At 45.6% G+C, this 23,375-nt stretch overlaps 1 protein-coding gene across 1 annotated transcript in view; it reads left to right on the forward strand.

Annotated features, from left to right (window-relative positions):
- The first annotated feature begins 6,404 nt into the window (after positions 1-6,404).
- The window catches only part of nktr (natural killer cell triggering receptor), a 210,631-nt gene continuing 193,660 nt past the window's right edge, over positions 6,405-23,375 (forward strand). The window contains exon 1 of the mRNA XM_078536562.1: positions 6,405-6,466. The gene's annotated coding sequence lies outside the window, so the exon portion shown is untranslated. The remainder of the gene's footprint in view (positions 6,467-23,375) is intronic.

Here is a 23,375-nt window from a genome sequence, read left to right on the forward strand (position 1 = left end):
CCCTTCTCCTGCATTTTCTGCTTGAGGCCCAGATATTATTGTACCAATTGCCTGTTAATATAACATGATATACAGCTGGTTTGAATCATTGTCTCTGCCTGTTTCTTATATAAGCCGGAATAAAGGATTTCTCATTATCTTTGTCAGGTTACAAGAGACAGCCACAAGCTTTCATAACCGTTCTTGTGAAGTCGGTAATCGATATCAAAGCACTTATTCAGCAAGACGGCAAAGACACCATCTGGTGCCGTGCTATAACACATAGACCAGAAGTTCCTATGCTTAAATCCTACTCCGCGCTTCAACATTCACTCCTTTCAGTAATGACAAACAGTAGTAGCATCTATAAGATGCAATGCAGCAACTCGCTAAGATTCCCTCAATGGCATCCTTCAAATCCCCAACCTCTCCACCTAGAAGGACGAGGGCAGCAGCTGCATGGATCCCCTCCAAGTCATGCATAATCTTCACTTGGAATTATATCGCCATTTCTTCATTGTTGCAGAGTCAAAATCTCGAAACTCTGTCTCCAACAACATTGTGGGTGTATATACATCACTTGGGCTGCAGCGGTTCAAGGAGAAGGACCCCCAACAAGGAATGGACAATAAATGCTGACACTGCCAGTGAATACCACATCCCAAAAGTGAATTTTTTTCAGCCTTTTTTTTTTACTCATGGGATGTGGACTTTGCTGGCTAGGCCAGCATTTATTGCCCATCCCTAATTGCCCTTGTTCAAAGGGGGCATTTAAAAGTCAACCACATTGCTGTGGGCCTGGAGTCACATGTAGGCCAGACCAGGTAAGGACAGCAGATTTCCTTTCCTAAAAAGACTTTAGTGAATCAGGTGGGTCTTTTTTTACAACAACAATTTCATGGTCATCCAGGTTTTTTTTTACTAAATTCATCTGCCATGGCAGGATTCAAACCCAAGTCCGCAGAGCATTACGCGGGGTCTCTGGATTAACTAGTCCAGGGACAATGACACTACGTCATCACCTCCCACTATACAAGCTCTAATACCAGGGAAGGTTGATATGCTAGTATTCCCACCTCTGCATCAAGATCGAGTAACCCTTGGTGGCTTTATTAGAGAATGTGTGGAAAATGGGATTGACCTCAGGTATGACACCCTCCACAATTGAGCAACCAATATTCATGTCTGAGGCTTGCACATGGCTGACAGACATCCAATTTGGCGAGGCCCTTGGCACCAGTGGGAACCAGTTACACCAACAACCATCGATATCTTGACAGCCAAGAGGAGATATGGCGAGAAAAATTATGGCTAGGGAGGAGCTCGTGTTCCCATTTTAAACAAACAGTCCATAACAAGGAACAAGCGTGATGAAATCCGGGTCTGCATGTGGGATCACACTACAAGGTCATTGCCGAGCCATATGGGTTCTATCAACCAGCTCCGTGTCCACCTTCACTGACACCAGTTTATTAATTCCATATTTTAAAAATGAAATCATATTGTAATGATGGGATTATAAAGTCCCTGGATTATTAGACTAAGGATCATAACTGCTACAGGACAGCCCCTTAGATTGAGTGGGATTATTTTTGGAGGGTGGTTGAACGACGTGTAGTCATTTCAGGCCTTGTAGTTCCTCATGTTCCGCTATCAAACTAAACACTTTGGATGGGGCTCTTCATCAGAATTGAGCAAAGATTTGCCTCTTAATTTTTCGATTACCTGATACCCAACAGGATTTAAAAAGATTAGTTATAACAGGCTGGAAAAGCTCGGCAGCTGTTAAGTAAAGAAGAATGAGATACTGACAGTAACTGAAGGAGTGGATTTCCTTTGTAAGGAACTTCTCAGCCTCCGCACTGTAAAATTACCTGCATTCTATTCCACCCTGCTCCCAAATCGCCAAATGCCTCCAATTTACATTCCTTATCCTCATGTTTCTTCCAAAGTAAGGGCTTGGACCCTTTCACACCCACTGGCAGCACAAAGCACTTTGCAGCCAATGAACTTTAGAAGTGCAGTCACTATTGTAATGTCGGAAGCAGTCAATTTGTGCACAGCAAGCTCCCACAAACAGCAATGTGATAATGACCAGATAATCTGTGCATACTGATGTTAATTGAGTGATAAATGTTGGCCAGGACACTGGGGGAGAACTCACTGGCTCTTCTTCACCCGCCCTGAGAAAGCTTCAGGTTCATGCGTCGTCCAAAAGATGGCACCCCCAACAATGCAGCACTCCCTCAGTTTAGAAAACTATACAAAAGCAAAACACTGCGGGTGCTGGAAATCTGAAATAAGAACAGAAAATGCTGGAATTACTTAGCAGCTCAAGCAGCATCCATGGAGAGGAGAAATGGAGTTAAGGTTTCAGGCCAGTGACCTTATCCAGTTCTGACGAAAGGCCAGCGAGAGAAAAGAGTAGAGTGAAGAGGAAGGCTTTGAGATAGTGGAGGCGGGGGAGGGGGGGGGTGGGATTTTACGGCAGTGGGATTTTACGGTCCTGCCGAAGTCAGTGGAGTTTAGAATGGTTCGCCGCATTTTATGGCCCTGAGCTGCTACGACGTGTTTGTAAAATGATTACCTTCAACACCTCTTTGTTCTTTTGTCTGTGACATCTTTTGGTTATCTCCTCCTATCACTGGCTGCTTGTCCCAACAACAGCCCCCCCACTTAAACCAGCTTATATTTCACCCCTTTCCTATTTTTACTTAGTTCTGTTGAAGGGTCATGAGGACTCGAAACGTCAACTGTGCTCCTCTCCGCCGATGCTGCCAGACCTGCTGAGTTTTTCCAGGTATTTCTGTTTCTGTTTTTGTTTTGTAAAATTCTGGCCTGGGACTATTTCCACCAGAGCAGAGGAGGCTCAAAGGAGATTCGATGAAGGTTTTTTATAAATACGAAGGGTTTTGACAAAGTGAGCAGAGAAAGACTATTTTTTCTGATCGGGGAATCCATTTAAAATTGTTTCTCAGTGAGTGAGGAGAGAGTCAGGAGCAATGTCTTTCCGCAGAGAGTTGTTGGAGATTGGAATGCTAAGCCACAGGAGTTATTCAGACAGAGACGATTTGATCTGCTACGGGAAAACAGCAAAATTAGAGAAAAATATCAGGCTATCGGAGGTGCTGAGCAAGGGATTAAGTTGGGGGCATCATATGTTTCTGTTCCCTCCCTGTTGTTATGAACTTATTTTTCCTTTTAAAACTTTGCAAAAGTGAGAATTATCATTTGGCTCTGATATACAGTACGTAGCTTGTGAGTTTTTTAAATTGTTCATGGGATGTGGGCTTTGCTGCCCATCCCTAATTGCCCTTGTTCAGAAGCCATTTTAAGAGTCAACCACATTGCTGTGGGTCTGGAGTCACACGTAGGCCAGACCGGGTAAGGACAGCAGATTTCCTCCCCTAAAGGACATTAGTGAACTAGATGGGTTTTTACAACAATGGTTTCATCCATCATCATACATTTAATTCCAGATTTTTATTAAATTCGAATTTCACCAACTGCTACGGCGGGTTTTGAACCCAGAGTTCTTCTGGGTCTCTGGAATACTAGTCTAGTGACAAAAGCACTTGTTTGCCCATCCCTAATTGACCTTGAAGTGAGTGGCTTGAGAGGCCATTTCAGAGGGCAGTTAAGAGTCAGCCTCATTATTGTGACTCGAGAGTCACGTGTCGGCCAGGCAGGGTAAGGACAGCCAATTTCCTTCCCTGAAGGGCATTCGTGAACCAGATGGGTTTTTAACAACAATTGATGATAGCGTCATATTCCAGATTTTATTAACTGAAATCAAATTTCACCAGCTGCCATGCTGAGGCTCGAACCCATGTCCCTACAGCATAAGCCTGGGCCTCCAGCTTCCTAGTGATGTTACCACTTCGCCACCACCTCCCCTCATGCTGACACAGGAAACCACTCAATCTGTGTTGGTCTCAACGTCCCAGAAATAATTCTTATGGCTTCCCGGAGGTACATATCTACCATTTTTGTGTGGCAGACCCTGAACCATTTTGAGCAGCAATACTCTGCTGCTGGGTAGACCAGGGTGAGTGAAGCAGTGCGTAGTGTGTTGGCTCTGCTGCCCATGTTGTACCCCCGCCAGTTTCCATATGAGATTCACTCTCATCTTGACCTTGGCTTTGGTGTTCTGGAGGTGTTGCCAGTAGGGCCACACGTGGTCAAGGGTGGTGGGTCGTGAGTGAGTGGTTGGCTACAGAAGTGGGCATGAAGCTCTTTCATGGCCTTTGAGCTGTAGGTGAAGTGACAGTCTTGGCAGCATTTGGCCGAAGACTTCATTTTCTGAAGTAAGCTTCCAGAGAACGTAGGTCTTCAAGTGAGAATTTTCTCAATGCCCTTGAGTTCATTAGCCAGAAAGCCAAGGCCAGGTCTTCAGCCATGACTTTGTGGGAGAGAGTTCACTGGTATATATGTTGAATAGAGCTGATCTCGATGGGAGCACGTTGTTGGTTACGTATGGGCAGCTGATTTGATCTCCACAGAACATGCTGATCATGGAGTTGATCAGTTGTAGGGTTTTCACTGTTTAAAAATAAGGGATTGCCCATTTAAAGCATAGATGAGGCGATTTGTTTTCTCTCAGGGGGCTGAGTCTTTGGAACTCTCTTCCTGAAAAGGCAGTGGAAGCAGAGTCTTTGAATATTTTTAAGGCAGAGGTGGATAGATTCTTGGTAAGCAAGGGGGTGATAGGTTACATACAAACAAGGAGCAGGAGTAGGCCATTCGGCCCCTCGAGCCTGCTGCACCATTTAATAAGATCATGGCTGATTTGATAGTAACATCCAATCTGCATCCCACCTACACCCGATAACCTATCGGGGGTAGGTGAGTAGGCAGGTTGCAGGTTTGAGGTTACTATCAAGATCAGCGATGATCTTATTAAATGGTGGAGAAGGCTCAAGGGGCCGAATGGCCTACTCCTGCTCCTTGTTCGTATGTAAAGCAGCTGATTTTGTGGAGTTTCAGCCGTGCTACATTGTGTTATAGACACAGGATAAGTCAACAAAGGCAGCTCCTGTATTCAAGCCTTTCTGGAAACTGGCCTCAATGTGCGAGGTCAGTGTCAGGACTCGTTCAGAGCAGCTGTGGCCTGAGCAAAAAGCTGCCTGTTGGAGGGGTTGTTGGTGGTGTGAGGGGTGGGGCGAGTGTGGGTGGTGGTAGGGTAGGGGGATGTATTGCTGCTTCCAGAGTAGGACTCAGTCTGTTTAGCAGGAGGCCTTCTAGGACTATTGAGTGGAAGGTGGTAACTGTGTGGGTCATCGAGTTGTTTCCCTAAGCAATGGCCACCATCTTGGATTGGCACCAGATGTTTGGAATGGTGCCGGTGCTGTGGATGTTGGTGAACACTGGCTTTGCCAGCCACTTCCTTCCATTTTATCTGATGTTCTTCAAGAATTCCAGGTCAATCCCATTGGCTCCTGCTGCTTTGTCGGGCTTGGTTGCCACCACGGCTCTGTCCACCTCTTCTTGTGTTTAAGGGTTTGAGAAGCCGGTCTGCTCTGGGACAGTCTTGAGAGGCTACATCAGGGCCATTTTAACCATCCACTTATCTTCCCTGCTGGTCGGTATCTTTGAATTTATTTAGAGTTGTGAAGCAACGGCATTATCGTCGATTCTGGGCCACTGGTGTGGTTGTTGCCTGGCTGCTCCCAGGTGGTGCAGAAGCACACATGCCTTTTGGCTTGAGAGTGTGAAATCAATCTCCTCCGCTGTTTCCTGCCATCTCCTGAGGGACTTGAGGAACTTGAGGAATTTGAGGAATGCTGTCGCCACTTGGGCATCTTCATTTCCCTGTATTTTTCCGGCATCCCGTCGGAGATGGAAGTTTTTTCTGAAGCCCCAGCGAGCAAATTTGGTCAAGTGAAGCAGTTGTGGTTATGGGGCGGGTCCTTTGCAAAGAATAGCAGCCAGTCCTGGGGTCTCGGCCAGTATTCGTCACTCACTGGCATCATGAAAAGCCGATGATCTAATCATCATCATATTTGATGTTTGTGGGAGCTTGCTGAGCTCAATTTGGCCACCACCTTTCCAACATTACGACAGCAGCTACAAAAGTACTATAATGACTGAAACGTGGTTTGGGGGCGCTCTGAACTCGCAAAAGGCACTGGAGAAATGCAAGACCATCTTTCACCCTATGATAAAATCTTACCAGCACAGAAGGAGGCCCTTAGGCCCATTGTGTCCGTGCTAGCTCTTTGGAAAACCAATTGTAGTCTCGGCTCTATTTTGAGAAAAAACACACACATCCTTTTCCCCCGAACCCCTTGCTTCTGTTTCCCACCTGCTTCCCCCCACTTCCGGCCCTTGGTGGAAACACAATAATGTCCGCCGACTTTTAACGGTGTAGGGGGGGGGAAGGGCTGGAGGTGCCGGACGTGCCCTTTAAGGCGGGTGGGCGGGTCCTCCGCTGTCCCAGGATGCTCGGCGCGGTGCTTAGTAACAGCGCCATTTGCAGGGCTCCGAGGTGAGCGGCGTCTTTAACTTTTACTTTCATCTTTTTCGCCTTTTGTTTTCTCTTTCTCCTGCGCTGCCGGGGTGGCCAAGGATAAGGGCAGGACAGTGGAAGGAAATTAAATGAAAGGCCGATGTCTTTTGGGCAGGAGACGGGCGGTTGTGAGGGGCCCGGGCGCCTGGGGCTTACCCAGTTTCCACCCCCCCCCCGGGCGTCTGTCCCCACCCTGGGAAACCTCTACCCCTCCTGGTGTACTTGTGATTCCCCGCCCCCCCCCCCCCCCCGCACCGGGTACCTGTGCCCCCCCCCCCCCCCGGCCCCCGAGGTACCTCTTCGGCCCCGCCCCCCCCCTCCTCGTCTCTTTGGCCCCCCCCCCACCCCCTTCTCATCTCTTTGGCCCCCCCCCCACCCCCTTCTCATCTCTTTGCCCCCCCCCCCCCCCTTCTCATCTCTTTGGCCCCCCCCCCACCCCCTTCTCATCTCTTTGGCCCCCCCCCCCCACCCCCTTCTCATCTCTTTGGCCCCCCCCCCCTTCTCGTCTCTTTGGCCCCCCCCCACCCCCTTCTCGTCTCTTTGGCCCCCCCCCCACCCCCTTCTCATCTCTTTGGCCCCCCCCCCACCCCCTTCTCATCTCTTTGCCCCCCCCCCCCACCCCCTTCTCGTCTCTTTGGCCCCCCCCCACCCCCTTCTCGTCTCTTTGGCCCCCACCCACTTCTCGTCTCTTTGGCCCCCCCACCCCCTTCTCATCTCTTTGGCCCCCCCACCCCCTTCTCATCTCTTTGGCCCCCCCACCCCTTTCTCGTCTCTTTGGGCCTCCCCCCCCACACCCCCGTCTCATCTCTTCGCCCCCCCCCCCCTCCCCGTCTCATCTCTTCGCCCCCTCCCCCGTCTCATCTCTTCGCCCCCTCCCCCGTCTCATCTCTTCGCCCCCTCCCCCGTCTCATCTCTTCGCCCCCTCCCCCGTCTCATCTCTTCGCCCCCTCCCCCGTCTCATCTCTTCGCCCCCTCCCCCGTCTCATCTCTTCGCCCCCTCCCCCGTCTCATCTCTTCGCCCCCTCCCCCGTCTCATCTCTTCGCCCCCTCCCCCGTCTCATCTCTTCGCCCCCTCCCCCGTCTCATCTCTTCGCCCCCTCCCCCGTCTCATCTCTTCGCCCCCTCCCCCGTCTCATCTCTTCGCCCCCTCCCCCGTCTCATCTCTTCGCCCCCTCCCCCGTCTCATCTCTTCGCCCCCTCCCCGTCTCATCTCTTCGCCCCCTCCCCCGTCTCATCTCTTCGCCCCCTCCCCGTCTCATCTCTTCGCCCCCTCCCCCGTCTCATCTCTTCGCCCCCTCCCCCGTCTCATCTCTTCGCCCCCTCCCCCGTCTCATCTCTTCGCCCCCTCCCCCGTCTCATCTCTTCGCCCCCTCCCCCGTCTCATCTCTTCGCCCCCTCCCCGTCTCATCTCTTCGCCCCCTCCCCCGTCTCATCTCTTCGCCCCCTCCCCCGTCTCATCTCTTCGCCCCCTCCCCCGTCTCATCTCTTCGCCCCCTCCCCCGTCTCATCTCTTCGCCCCCTCCCCCGTCTCATCTCTTCGCCCCCTCCCCCGTCTCATCTCTTCGCCCCCTCCCCCGTCTCATCTCTTCGCCCCCTCCCCCGTCTCATCTCTTCGCCCCCTCCCCCGTCTCATCTCTTCGCCCCCTCCCCCGTCTCATCTCTTCGCCCCCTCCCCCGTCTCATCTCTTCGCCCCCTCCCCCGTCTCATCTCTTCGCCCCCTCCCCCGTCTCATCTCTTCGCCCCCTCCCCCGTCTCATCTCTTCGCCCCCTCCCCCGTCTCATCTCTTCGCCCCCTCCCCCGTCTCATCTCTTCGCCCCCTCCCCCGTCTCATCTCTTCGCCCCCTCCCCCGTCTCATCTCTTCGCCCCCTCCCCCGTCTCATCTCTTCGCCCCCTCCCCCGTCTCATCTCTTCGCCCCCTCCCCCGTCTCATCTCTTCGCCCCCTCCCCCGTCTCATCTCTTCGCCCCCTCCCCCGTCGCATCTCTTCGCCCCCTCCCCCGTCGCATCTCTTCGCCCCCTCCCCCGTCTCATCTCTTCGCCCCCTCCCCCGTCTCATCTCTTCGCCCCCTCCCCCGTCTCATCTCTTCGCCCCCTCCCCCGTCTCATCTCTTCGCCCCCTCCCCCGTCTCATCTCTTCGCCCCCTCCCCCGTCTCATCTCTTCGCCCCCTCCCCCGTCTCATCTCTTCGCCCCCTCCCCCGTCTCATCTCTTCGCCCCCTCCCCCGTCTCATCTCTTCGCCCCCTCCCCCGTCTCATCTCTTCGCCCCCTCCCCCGTCTCATCTCTTCGCCCCCTCCCCGTCTCATCTCTTCGCCCCCTCCCCCGTCTCATCTCTTCGCCCCTCCCCCGTCTCATCTCTTCGCCCCCTCCCCCGTCTCATCTCTTCGCCCCCTCCCCGTCTCATCTCTTCGCCCCCTCCCCCGTCTCATCTCTTCGCCCCTCCCCCGTCTCATCTCTTCGCCCCCTCCCCCGTCTCATCTCTTCGCCCCCTCCCCCGTCTCATCTCTTCGCCCCCTCCCCCGTCTCATCACTTCGCCCCCTCCCCCGTCTCTCTCTCTTTGCCTCTCTCCCCCCCCCCCCCCCCTTCGGGAACGTACTGCGTCTTCCCCCCCTCCATGTGCCCTCTCCCTGGGGTGTCTGCCTTGGATCCGCCCACAGTGTCCTTGGTGCCTAATCTTGTCTTTTTTAATGCATTTATATGTAATGTAATTTAAGTGGTTTAAGAAAAATCAATGTTTGCAGTCAATATTAACTTTTTTAGTCCAGTTTAGAGTCTGTCTGAAAACATTGTTTCTTTTACTTTTGATCTTGTTTTTTGTGCGTAGTTCAAACCTTGATTCTAATGAACTTGCTTTTAAAAACAAACTGCTTTTGACTGTAGACTATTGGGTTGTTTTACAGGTTATTGTGTAGAGAGACAGACAAAGAATAGTTTCAGTCCCAGGATTACTGTAATGCATGTTGTCATTGGCACACATGCCAGGTTTTCTGGGGGGAATATTTTGAGGATGTTCTGGGTGGCGTGTAAATCCATTTATGACTTAAAAAAACATACTGAAGTGAAAGGATGGCATTAACCTTCAAATCTTTATTTCACGTTTATTAGTTTATACCTTATTAGTGTATGAATATTTGTTTTTACATTATGGTCAGTGTTTCTGTGGTATATTTTTGCAAGTCCTTGCAAATATATTCTTCATTTTAAATTTTTTTCTGTTCTTTCTGTCTTTTAATCTCCTTACATTCTATCATGAATTGTGTAAACCGAGTTATTTAACCTAGCTTTTTCCACAGGAAGGTTAAACAGTGATTTCAAATATGTTGTCTAGGGGATTGTGTGCAAATGCACCCTCAATGCTAACCACAAAGGAAGTATTATCCATACTTCTGTTTGTCTAATTAGCAATGAGAGAGTTTCGAGCCAAATTGTAACATAGCACAGATGTTATCAATTTAACTTTTGAGTGTTGATGTCTGGAGGCTGTGTGCATGTAGTAAGTAACTTTCACAACAATCCTTCAAATGAGGGAAAAATGCTACTTTTGTAATATCTAGAGGTGTGTCATCACGCCCACCATTGTTTGCCATATGCTTTTGGATTGAAACCCTGAATTTACATTGTCTCTCTGCTAGTCCGAGTGATAGAAAGGATTGGAAAGAAACATAGAAGACTTCTCCCAAGCACACCATTCACTTATCCGTAAGGTCATTACAGCACAGGAGGAGGCTATTCGGGCCATCAGATTCATGCAGGAAAATCAAATTTTAAGTGAGATTTTGACATGCATGATAAAGTGTCCAGCAAAGGGAGCTTTTGCCCTTTGGGTTGGATTTTTCTGATGCCATTCCTGTCTTTGTTAGGTCCACTGGTCTTCTATCTGTTTACTGTTTGTTGGTAAGTCTCAGAATGAAGAGATAGTCATTTTGGGCTGAAATTTCTTCACTCAAAGGGTGAATCTTTGGAATTGTTTAGCCTGGAGACCTTTGGATACTCAGTTGTTGAGTATATTGAAGTCAGAGATCGATAGATTTTTGGATACTAAGAGATATGGAGATCATGCAGAAAGATTAAGGTATATAATTAGCCATGATCTTATTGAATGGTAGAGTGGTGCTTGCATCGAATCCTGGGGATCAAATGAGAGGACCACCAGACTAATGCAAGCATCCACCATGAAGCTGCGTCTACCAGCCTTGAAACCCTGCTCTTGCAGAGCCAACTCCGATGGACAGGCCATTGTGTCCGGATGCCTGAAAACCGCCTCCCTCAGCAAGTTCTCTTCTTGCAGCTCTCCATTGGCTAACGCACGAAGGGCGGCCAAAGGAAAAGGTATAAGGAAAAGATCAAGGTCCCCCTAAAGCACGGAGGCATTAACACCACTGACTGGGAAGAGAATGCTGCCAATTGCTCAGCGTGGCACCACCTGGTCCATCAAGGAGCAAAGCACTTTCAGACTCAGTGACTCGACACCGAGGCTGAATGGCGGTGGCAGAGGAAGGAGGGGGAAGCCAACCCGGTGCTGTGATTTCTGCTCCCATGCGCAACAACGTGCTCCCACCACAGAAGAACATATGGATCCAGAATTGGGCTCCTCAGTCATCTGAAGTCTCACCAAGCCCGACAGACGTCATCCTCGATTCCGAGCAGCTGCCGATAATCAGCTGTGATCTTGTTGAATGGTAGAGCAGGCTCAAAGGACTGAATGGCCTACACATGAATTGTGTGTGTGGCATGAGTGCCATGTTTGCCTGTAAACTATGTGACCACAAGTAATTTATGATATATGAAGTGTTCAGGGATGTTAGAGATTTTATCAAGCACTGTTATAAGTATAAGTCGAGTTTGGTTCCACCCTAGAGATCTGACAGTTGGAATTAACTTGGATTTGTTTAATTCTGTGAGCATCTTTTGTTAGGATAGTTACAGAGTGGCCTCCTTGATGAAGTGCTTCTGCTTGCCTAGAGAGCATGGTGGGATCCCATTCCATCCAGATCATTAGCTTGTCCCACATAATGCAGAAGCCACTGTGTTTTGAAAGTAGCAATTGTCAGTTCCATTCCTGGTTGCTATTAACTAGGGAAAGTACTAGTCAGCATCTGGAAATTGCACTGCCAAGCCATCTTAGCAAGCTGAATACTTATGCCTGGGAAAAATACCAGCAATACCTTGTGCTTTGGCGGTCTGATGATATGGTGAGTGGAGGGGTTGAACCTAGGCTGAATCTGCTGTAGACTAGGTAGCACTGCATTTTTCACCTTTACAAGCTTGAATTCAAAGCTTGCAGATGTTAGAAATGTTGTATAAATCAATTTATATAATGTCATTTATGCAATATATCCTAAATCTTCAACTTATTGTCAGTGCACTTTAGTATATGAAATCCAATTGGCACACTAATCTGTGCCAGAAATAATATAGCATAATTTTCATAGTGTGATGATTGTCAGCTTGTTTCCACGGTAGCACACTCAACCATAATTCCTGTGCCCGCTGACATATATTAGCTCCTGGTCAAGCAACGTCTTGATTTTAAAATTCTTATCCTGGTTTTCAGGTCCTACTATGGCTTCACCCCTCCCTGTCTCTGTAATCTCCTCTAGACCCACAAACCTTCAAAATATTTGCGCTCCTCTAATTCTGCCCACTTGTGATCGCCAATTTATAATTGCTCCACCGTTGGTGGCTGTACCTTCAGTTGCCTCAGCCCAAGCTCAGGAATTACTCCCTACAGCTCCCTGTCTTTCTATCTCATTTTTTTCCTTTAAGACACTCCTTAACGCCCACCACATTGACCAAGCATTTGGTCACCTGACCTCCTATCGCCTTATGTGGCTTGGTATCATACTTTATTCTGTAATGTTCCTGTGAAGTGCCTTGGGATGTTTTGCTATGTTAAAGTCACTACATACAACTAATTTACATTTATGTTTAAACCCAATCTAAGCTAACACTTCATTTCAGTGCTGAAGGAATTTTGCATAGTTCGATGTGCCATCTTTCAGATGAAATGTTAAAATGATGGCCGAGCTTTAAGTGGATATAGATGATCTCATGACCGTATTCAAATAAGAAACTCTTTCGAGTTATCAACAGTCACGGATTGCAACTCTTTCGAGTACAATCACAGTTCTTGGTTTCCGGGAGTGGGACATGAACCCACAACCCTCTGATTCAAAGGCGAGGGTGCTATGAACTGAGCCACAGCTGACACCAAATAAGAAGATGCAGCCCTCTTGGTGTCTTGGTTAATGTTCTACCAAACACAGATTATAAGGTCACTTATCTCATTGGTGTCCATGGGATTTGGCTGTGGGCTAAGCAGGTGCTGTGCTTACACTCAACAGCTGAGTACACTTCAGAGTAATTAATGTAGTTCATTGGGATATGCTGAAACCATGAAAGGTGCTATCCATGCAAGTTTTTGTTTTTACTTTCTCTGAATGTCTGATAAATGGCGTAAAGAAAATCCGTATGATACAGTGGTGTGTGCCACTGCCCTGTGCCATGTTTTACGTTTGTTGCATGATATATGCTAAAGTTGCTCTTAAACTGAAAATTTACTTTCGCATCTGGTACAAGTATGACCATTTCGAAAGTAGAACACCATCTGAGCTGCTCTGGTGCCTGGGAGCATACAGCTGAAAGAATGCAGTACCATAACTAAGTTTCCATATCGACATGAAATTGTGGAACTTAATAGGTGTTTAGAGTATTCTTCCAGAATCTAGTTGTTATATAAATGGCAATTATTTTAGCCTGTGGAATGTATTACGGTTGTTGCGCTGCCCTATCATCCATTTCTTTCTCCCTTTCCTCTCCTGAAGGCACTTGCCTACAATGGAGTAAAGTTTCACAGATGCTGACAGTTCTCTGGTGCCTTGATCAAGCTGTCACTCTTCTGAAAATATAGAATGACAGGCAGGCTGGCTCATCAATGTCCCAGACATTTATAATGCAAACAAGCATTATGATTTGCAACGTATCTTCCCACTAATATGCATCTGTTCTTCAGGGAGAGATGGAAAAAACAGATTTAGAACAAATCTTAGGACTGTTCAGGAAAAATCTAGGAAATTCCTCTCCAACCAACCAAGGTAATCGGACATCCAGGAAATCACTCTTTGATCTAACCTCTGTTTGCCATGGTGTTAGCCACAACTAGGGGTACATCTAACCCTCTTTTAAACTGTTGCAGCATATTTGCCATCTTATCTAGTCTATGTTTGCATAGATTGTACTTGTGGCCCCTTGTTTTCCCTAACCCATCTAGTTCAAACAGTCTGTCCAAAGTCTCAGATGCCGTCCAGCCCCACTTTAAACACTTACATCTCCCCAACGCCTATACTCGGTTCTCTAAACTTGATGGCTTTTAAACTATGGATCATTTTACTCCTTTGAACCTTTTCAAGGGCCTCTATATCACCAATCTTCTGAGAGGACTAAAGCTGAACACTGTATTCTAGATGAGGTTTATCTAAAGTCTTGTGCAAATGCACTTATTCTATTCTGAATTTTCCTCCTCCTACATCCAGGCACTCTATCCAATTACAGCAGCCTTACTAACTAGACTGGTTACGTACCTTCAGAGGCCTATCTGTTTCATGCTCAACAGACCAATTCCATACCAAACTTGGTAAACTTATGCATAGCATTAACATTATCCACCTGAATACCACTGCATTTATCTTTAACTGTCATCTATCCCTTTCCCCATTGTTGGCCCATTATATCTAGATCAGATTGTAATTAGTTTTTCATGTGTGACTCTAGACCTTGATTTTCATAAAAACATAACATAAGAAATAGGAGCAGGAGTAGAACATGTGGTCCATCGAACCTGCTCCACCATTCAATACGATCATGGCTGATCTTGGGCTGAACTCCATTTTCCTGTCTGCTCCCTATATCCTTGAATTCCCCGAGACAGCAAACATTTGTCTATCCCAGCCTTAAATGTATTTAACGATGGAGCATCTGCATTCTTGTGGGATAGAGAATTCCAAAGATTCATACCCCTTTGAGTGAAGTAATTTCTCCTAACTATGCTCCAGTTCTGCCAAAGGGCCATGAAGGCTCGAAACGTTAACTGATTTCTTCTCCGCCGATGCTGCCGGACCTGCTGAGTTTTTCCAGGTAATTCTGTTTTTGTTTTGGATTTCCAGCATCCGCAGTAGCTTTTAGCTTTTTGTTAATTTCTCCACAGCTCAGTCCTAAATGATCGGTCCCTTACCCTGAGACTGTGCCCTTGTGTTTTAGATTCCCCGACCAACGGAAATAACTCTCACCCTATCAGAATCACCCCCTCGGAATCTTATAAGTTTCAATGAGATCACCTCATTCTTTTAAATTAACTAGTTATTTTCTCTGTCCCTTAGTGCAGAGCTTTGGAGAGCAATTACCACCCCAGCTGAAATCAGTTTCAGTCATTTTCCTTATCCCAAGTTAAAGGTTTGTGAAGGGGCACCATCCAGATCTTTACCTTGAGAGAAAAAATTACCATAAACAGAAACATGTACTTAAGCAGAAACTGTAGATGCATAATTGGAGTGATGCAAATTAAACCAAACCTTGCAAGTGATTTTATTCTTTGCTACAGCAGAGGCTACATTGGCTGCAGCGTACCTTGAGACATCATGAGGTTGTGAAACAGAGTATTACAGGATAGAAATAGACTATTCAGTCTGTCTTGTAGCTGTTTTTTCCCTTGAGTGAACCACATATCTGGTCCTACTCTCTGCACAAACTCTTTACTATTCCAATAAGAAACTATTCTTTTGATTATTCATCTGGGCCCAATAATGTTATCTGGTTGAGAACGATTTAGTCTAGATTTATATTTAATATTGTCCAAACCATTGTGCTTCCAGTCTTATTGGGCCATTACCATGGGGTAATGTAGACTGTAGATTGATACCTGGTATTTGGTCAGATTATCTACGGGGGCGAGGGAGAAGCTGTGTGGAATGGGCAAATGAACTTTGGTTTATTTTGGCCATGGGAAAATTTGCTGAGTCCAGCACCTGAATTAATGAGTAGGTAGTGATTAGATTTCTGCTTTAACTGTTTGGTATCTGCAGAGGAGGATTACTTTTTTTTTCTTTATTCTGGGTGTCACTGGCAAGGCCAGCATTTGTTTCCCATCCCTAATTGCCCTTGAAGTAAGCTTGCTGGACCATTGCAGAGGGCAGTTAAGAGTCAACCACACTGCTGCAGGCTTGGAGTCACATGTCGGCCAGACCAGGTAAGGATGGCAGATTTCCCTCCCTAAAGGACATTAGTGAACCAGAATGGTATTTACAGCAATTGACAGCTTCAAGCTCACCATTACTGAGACTAGCTTTCAATTCCAGATTTATTAACCGAATTTAAATTCCACCAGCTGCCACGGTGGGATTTGAACCCATGTCCCCAGAGCATTCGCCTGGGCCTCTGGATTATGCAACGTTACCACTACGCCAGCATCTCCCCTTGCAGCACAGGACATCTCTACTGATGTAGACCCCAAACTCTCCTCTTGAAGAATAATTAATTTGTCAGCTTGAGTGGCGCTGCCGAGCTTTACATTTATTTCTCATCCCTAGTTTGATGCAACTGAGTTGAGTGGCTTGCTGGGCCACTTCACAGGGCATTGGGAGTTAACCATGCTGATGTGAAACTGGAATACGTCTAGAGTGGGCAAAGACACAGGTTTACTTCCCTAAAAGACATCAGTGAAGCATTTGGGTTATTATGACAAGCCAACAGCTTTGTGATCACTTTTACTGTTACCTATTATTTTTATTTCCAGGTTTTAAAAACTCTGTTCAAATTGTCAACTTGCCATGATAGGGCCTGAACTTGCATTCCTGGGTTATTAGCTCAGACCTCTGGACTACCTGTCCAGTAACACAGCCATTTTAACTACACACGTTAAAATAAAAGCAAAGTACTGCAGATGCTGGAGATCTGAGATAAAAAAACAAAGTGCCAGAAAAACTCAGCTGGCTTGGCAGCATCTGTGGAGAGAGAAACAGAGTTAATGTTTAGAGTCCATTATGACTCTTAGGAACTGACATTAAGGAGGATCTCAACTATTTATATACTACATGTTATTTGAGATCATGTATAAGTGTAGCAGTATCTCAACTTGCTGATGTGCTAAATTTGCAACTTGTGTGGATCATTATTGCTGCTGTTGGCACCATGTCCTGATGAAATTATGTGGACTAAGCACAATGGAGGACAAACTGAGCTGTAAAATTATAAATGGATTAGCCTGTGGATGATGTATACTGTCCATCTTCACTAATTAAAGCTTGAGAGATTGCAAATGGCTTGTAAAATGCCAATTGAACAAGATGAGGCATTATAGGGTGAGAAGTTCTGACTGAGGTGTGTGTGGAAAATGTAGTCCACTTAATGAGAAAGAAGCTAAAAACATGGAGAGCGAGGCTGCGGATAACCAAGAAGGCGGTGTGAAGAAAGGGCAAGAGCCAAGAAAGGAACTGGACAATTTGAAAAATGGAACAAGAAAAGTTACTGATCAGAAATAAAAATAAAGACCACAATATATCCAAAGTTACATATGGATTGGCTCTATGTAATTCTGTAAGAAACTGAATTTTTAATATACTTTTGAAAACTTTTCTCTTGCACTTCTGCCTGAGGGGAACTTTTTCAACTGTGAATTAGGGGGTTGGCAGTGGGAAGAGGGGTGTTGGGTGGGTGGTGCGGTGCTAACCCCTAATCTGTTCACTTTGGTTGGATGGCAGGGGAGTGAGAATTAATCACATCCATATCACTGTACCATGTACTGTTTAGAAACTGGTTGGCAATGTAGGTGGGAATAAGTATGGGATGTAGACACTGCTCAACCTGCCCACTACAAAATGGTGGCCCAGAGTTGTATCAGGACTAATGAGAGTCTTTTACATTTGGCAGATTTTAGAATCTTGATTCACAATTAGTGATTCTATCTCCAACGGTTAAGAAATAAGAGCTTTTTACAAACCACCTTTCTTTCATCTATGCAAGTGGGTAAATATTAAGCAATGTCTTTACAAATGAGCTGTTGTGCTATTCAACATAATTTTGGCATGATTATATCTGTAGTGGCATTGGATAATTTTATAAGAGTCAGATGATAGAAAGTAAGCCGAAAAGGTGACATATTTAGCTCGAACCACAGCTCATGCGGGTGCTGCTGTACATGTTATACATTCCTGCCATCTTGTCCTTGCTGAGGCCCACTGGCAGCGGGTACAGTCCTCTTCATGACCGTTTTAGGGGCGGTTTCTGCGGGCAGTGGGGCCTGTACAAGGCAGGTGGGTTGCACCTGAACCAGAATGGGACCAACATCCTTGCGAGAAGGTTTGCTAGTGCTGTTGGGGAAGATTTAAATTAACTTGGCAGGGGGATGGGATCCTGAGAGGAGGTTCAGAAGGCGGAGATGCACAGCCAAAATTAGAAGAGAGCAAGCGAGTCTGGAAGGCATAGAAATTATAGGCCAGTTAAGGCACAAGGGAGTTTGGTACGGTTGGATGGTATTTATTTTAATGCAAGGAGTCTGACAAATAAGGCAGATGAGTTGAGGGCACGAATTAACACATGGAAGTATGATGTCATTGCTGTCACAGAGACATGGTTGAGAGAGGGGAAGGATTGGCATCTCAATATTCCAGGATATAGGGTCTTCAGGCGAGACAGGGAAGGAGGTAAGAGGAGGTGATATCGCAATATTGATCAAGGAATCAATTACGGCAGTAAGGAGGGATAACATCTTGGAAGGCTCCTCAAATGAAGCCATATGAGTAGAACTGAAAAACAAAAAAGGAGCAAGCACATTGCTGGGAGTGTACTATAGACTCCCAAAAAGTCAGAGAAATAGAAGACCAGATATGTAGGCAAATTTCAGAGAAGTGTAAAAATAATAGGGTAGTGACATTGGTGGATTTCAACTTCCCCAACATGAACTGGGTTAGTCATAGTGTGATAGGTTTAGAGGGAGTGGAATTCTTAAAATGCATCCAGGAGAGCTTTTTAAGCCAGTACGTAGAAGGTCCTACAAGAGAGGGGGCGGTCCTGGACTTAATTTTAGGGAATGAAGCCAGACAAGTGGTAGAGGTATCAGTGGGGGAGCATTTTGTAGATAGTGATCATAACTCTGTTAGATTCAAGGTTGTTATGGAAAAGGACAAGGATGGGCCATAAATCAGAGTTCTAAATTGGGGGAAGGCTGATTTTAATAAAATCAGATATAATTTGACCAGAGTGGACCGGGAGCAGCTACTTTTAGGTGAATCTGCGTCAGAGCATTGGGACTCATTCAAGAAGGAAATAGGGAGCGTACAGGGCCAACATATTCCAGTAAAGATAAAGAGTGGGACCAACAAATCCAGGGAACCCTGGACGTCGAGGGATATACAGGATTGGATAAAGAGAAAAGGGGAAGCATATGGCAGATGATACCGAGGACTTAAAACAGCAGGAGCCCTAGAGAAGTATAGAATGTGTAGGGGGGATCTTAAAAAGGAAATTAGGAGAGCAAAAAGGGGCATGAAAAAACATTGGCAAGTAAAATAAAGGAAAATCCAAAGTTATTTTACAAGTACATTAAGAGTAAGAGGATAACTAGGGAAAGAGTAGGGCCCATTAAGGGCCATAGTGGTAATGTGTGTGTGGAACCGGAAGACATAGGTAGGCTTCTAAATGAATACTTTGTGTCGGTGTTCACAAGTGAGAGGGATGATGTGGGTATGGAAATCAGGCAGAAGGACTGTGATATAATTAAAGAAATTAGCATAGAAAGGGAGGAGGTTCTAAGTGGTCTGGCAGGCTTAAAAGTAGATATATCTCCAGGCCCGGATGAAATGTATCCCAGGCTGTTGAGTGAGGTAAGGGAGGAGATAGCAGGGGCGCTGGCAATAATTTTCAATGCCTCTCTGACCTCAGGAGAGGTGCCAGAGGGAGGACTGGAGGACAGCTAATGTGGTACCGTTATTCAAGAAGGGAGGAAGGGATAAGCCAGGGAACTACAGGCCAGTCAGTCTAACCTCAGTGGTGGGGAAACTATTGGAAGCAATTCTGAGGGACAGAATTAATCTACACTTGGAGAGGCAGGAATTAATCAAGGACAATCAGCATGGTTTTGTTAAGGGGAGGTCATGTCTGAACAATTCTCGAAGAGGTGATCAGGCGTGTAGATGAGGGCAATGCATTTAACGTAGTCTACTTGGACTTCAGCAAAGCTTTTGATAAGGTCCTGCATGGGAGACTGATAACAAAGGTAAAAGCCCATGGGATCCAAGACAATCTGGCAAATTGGATCCAGAATTAGCTGAGTGGCAGGAAGTAGAGGGTGATGGTGGAGGGGTGTTTTTATGACTGGATGCCTGTGTCCAGTGGGGTTCCACAGAGATCGGTGTTGGGCCCCTTGCTGTTTGTGGTATAAACGATTTAGACTTGAATGTAGGAGGGTAGATCAGTAAGTTTGTGGATGACATGAAAGTTGGCGAGGTGGTAAATAGTGAAGAGGATAGCCTTCGATTACAGGAGGATATAGATGGACTGGTCAAGTGGGCTGATCAGTGGCAAATGGAATTTAATCCGGATCAGTGTGAGGTGATGCACTTGGGCAGGACAAACAAGGCACGGGAATACACGATGAATGGTAGGACCCTGGGAAGTACCAAGGATCAGAGGGACCTTTGAGTGCATGTCCACCGGTCCCTTAAGGTAGCGGGACAGGTAGATAAGGTGGTTAAAAAGGCATATGGGATACTTGCCTTTATTAGCCGAGGCATAGAATATAAGAGCAGGGAGGTTATGCTGGAACTGTATAAAATGCTGGTTAGGCCACAGTTAGAATATTGCTTGCAGTTCTGAAATCCGCTTTATAGGAAGGATGTGATTGCACTAGGGAGTGCAGAGGAGAGTTACTAGGATGTTGCCTGAGCTGGAGAGTTTTAGTTATGAGGAGGGATTGGATAGACTGGGGCTATTTTCCCTGGAGCAGAGAAGATTGAGGAGGGACATGATTGAGGTGTATAAAATTTTGAGGGGCATTGATAGGGTAGACAGGAAGGAGCTTTTCCTCTTGGCGGAGGGATCAATAACCAAGGGGCATAGATTTTAGGTAAGGGGCAGGAGGTTTAGAGGGGATGTGAGGAAGATTTTTTTCACCCAGAGGGTTTTGGGAATCTGGAACTCACTGCCTGAAAGGGTGGGAGAGGTAGATACCCTCATAACATTTAAGAAGTATTTGGATGTGCACTTGTGATGCCAATGCATAGAAGGCTATGGGCCTAGTGCTGGAAAATGAGATTAGAATAACTAGGTACTTGTTTGACTGGCACAGATTCGATGGGCCGAAGGGCCTTTTTCTGTGCTGTCGACCTATGACTCTATGATCTCGCCTCATCATCTTTGGTGCTCCTCAGGTGAAAACGGTTTATTCCTTCCTTCCCTATCCTAACACGAGGGGCTAATTTTTCAATCACTTTGCCCCTTTGACATTCCTTTCCTAAATATCGCCCTACCGCCATCCTTCCTGCTTTCAAGAAATAATAAAAATTCATTTTAAACTGTTCTATTCCCTTATGCTTGGTGTCTAATTCTGCCCTGTGCACTGTAAAATATTCTGAAGGGAGACTACTGACAGATAATGCGCTTGAAAAAAATTACTTCTGAGAAATTCTAATTTCCTGTCTGTAATTCTGGCATTGTTTTTCACAAACCTTTTGAATTATCTAATTTTGAATAAAATATCCAAGTGTCAACTCAGAGCAATCTTAGTTTTATGTTAAAAATTGCTATCTGATCATTTGCATTAAGAAACTGAATTAAGAATGGACCTTATTTACACAGAGATAAAAACAAAAAGCTAAACTTGCAAGTGCTGTGACAGAGTTTAGCTGCACGGTGCTCCAGAAAACTTGATGCTTTCATCCTGTGAAATTCTGTATAGGACTAAATGCGTAAATGAGGATCCTGTTACTGAATTAAGAGCATTTAGTCAGCAATTCGACACTTTAGTTTTTAAACTGGCTGTTATCTTGCCCATTTAGAAAATTTTATCTTTTGAAATCTCATCTTGCTCTACTGTTTTCAAATGTTAACTATTTTTAGCCCATATATTTCTTTGCGTTGGGTCATTCTACTTATTTTACACTTTTTATGAATTTCCATTGTTTTTATTTCTCTGGTAAAGTCGATGTGATGTAAAGTTCTGCAATAAAGGGTGCATTCTTGGAAACTTGATTAAGTTTGACTCCAAAATATTTTTTTCTATATCGGCACTGAAGTAGGCATTCACCCCCTTGATACTGTTCCTTCATTCAGTGAGATCATGGCTGATCTGTATCGTGACTCCATCTATCCACTTTTTGGTTCTGTAATCCTTGACATACTTGCCTAAGAAAAATCTATTAAATCTCAGTTTTGAGATTTTTAATCTTTTTAAGGGAGTTTCAGGTTTCCACTACCATTTGTGTGAAGTGCTTCCTGACATTGCCCTGTAATAGGGTGGATAATTTCTCTCTCTCTCTATCGCTATCAAGTCCTTTAGTTTTAACCTCAGTATTTTTTTCTTTAGAATTTTATATCAGGGAGTAGGGGCCAGATAAACCACAGAGGCAATGTTTATGAAAATCACAACCGAACTTGATTGGACCTTTCAAGTAAAATAATGCTGTAATTTATATTGGCCCAGGCTTGGAAAAGTTAGTAAATGTGCCCTCAATAGTTTAGCTTCGATGTTTCTCTGTTAAGTGCCTTGAAGAGTGCCGAATTTCACTCTGAAATGCTGTAAGCAGCAAATCGAAGTCTCCAACTCTTCTAATCAGTTGACCTAAGCATTTCTGATTATGAGAACAAAATGTCTTGTGCTCAGTCTGCAGCTCAACAAACATTCTGTTTGGAGGGTAAATCACTTTTGGTGGTAGACATTAACTGACGTCAGATTTCATCTTGCACTTTTAAAAAAAAAATCCCTGCGCAGTGCATTATTAATGAAATACCCAGAGAGTATCAGGATACTGCAGAGAATATGGGATTGACTGCAAGATATTGTCAGTTGAAATACATTGATGTCACGTGAACAAAACTCCTTTATGGCCAGCTGTCTTGCTGCATCTAATTCAAAAACCTCATGACCATTTGTTTAAGTAAAACAAATACGTAAGCACGTAACTGTGACCTGCCCCACTACACTTCCATTGACGCACTTTTCACACTCGACAAATTTATTCTGGTCTAAATTGCAGGGCATTGACTTACATGAATGTTTTCCATGAAAAAAATGTTATTTGGAATGTGTGGAGACAGAATGTCTAATGATACAACAAAGCTCAGATGACCAAACGTGTAACCTTGACAATCACTAGTCAGGTTAGAAACAAAACTAGATATTACAGGGATTGAACTCTGACTTTAAAAACTGTGTAAATGGGGTGGCAGGAACTTTACAATTAGAAGGGCACAGTTGCATCTTGTAATAAATTATACGTAACATGATGTAATTTTCCTCTCATTGTAAAACATCTAAATTGCAGTGGGCTGTGCCACAGGAGACTTGAGAATAACATGTCAAAAACAGCTCTTCTGAACATGCAGAAGTTGCACTGGAGGTGGCATGTTTTGATATGAATGCAAAACAAAGTACTTTGCAGTTTGGAGCGGGTTCCTGAAACTGACAAGTGAATTTCAAGCTTGTAAAGTGCGAGTGCAATGCACTGAGCGTGTATCCAATTCCTGGTATATCAGTTCGGCAACACTGCCATTCTAACTCCTCATGCTATCAGCCAGGGCAGTGCTTAATTTTTTGATCCCCATCCAATACATCACAAATATGCCGCTGTATATATTGTGATACATCAACTAGATGACTGGCTTCAATTTTGAGCAAAATG

The sequence above is a fragment of the Cetorhinus maximus genome, chromosome 3 (genome assembly GCF_964194155.1).
Source record: "Cetorhinus maximus chromosome 3, sCetMax3.hap1.1, whole genome shotgun sequence".
Classification (NCBI taxonomy): Eukaryota; Metazoa; Chordata; class Chondrichthyes; order Lamniformes; family Cetorhinidae; genus Cetorhinus; species Cetorhinus maximus.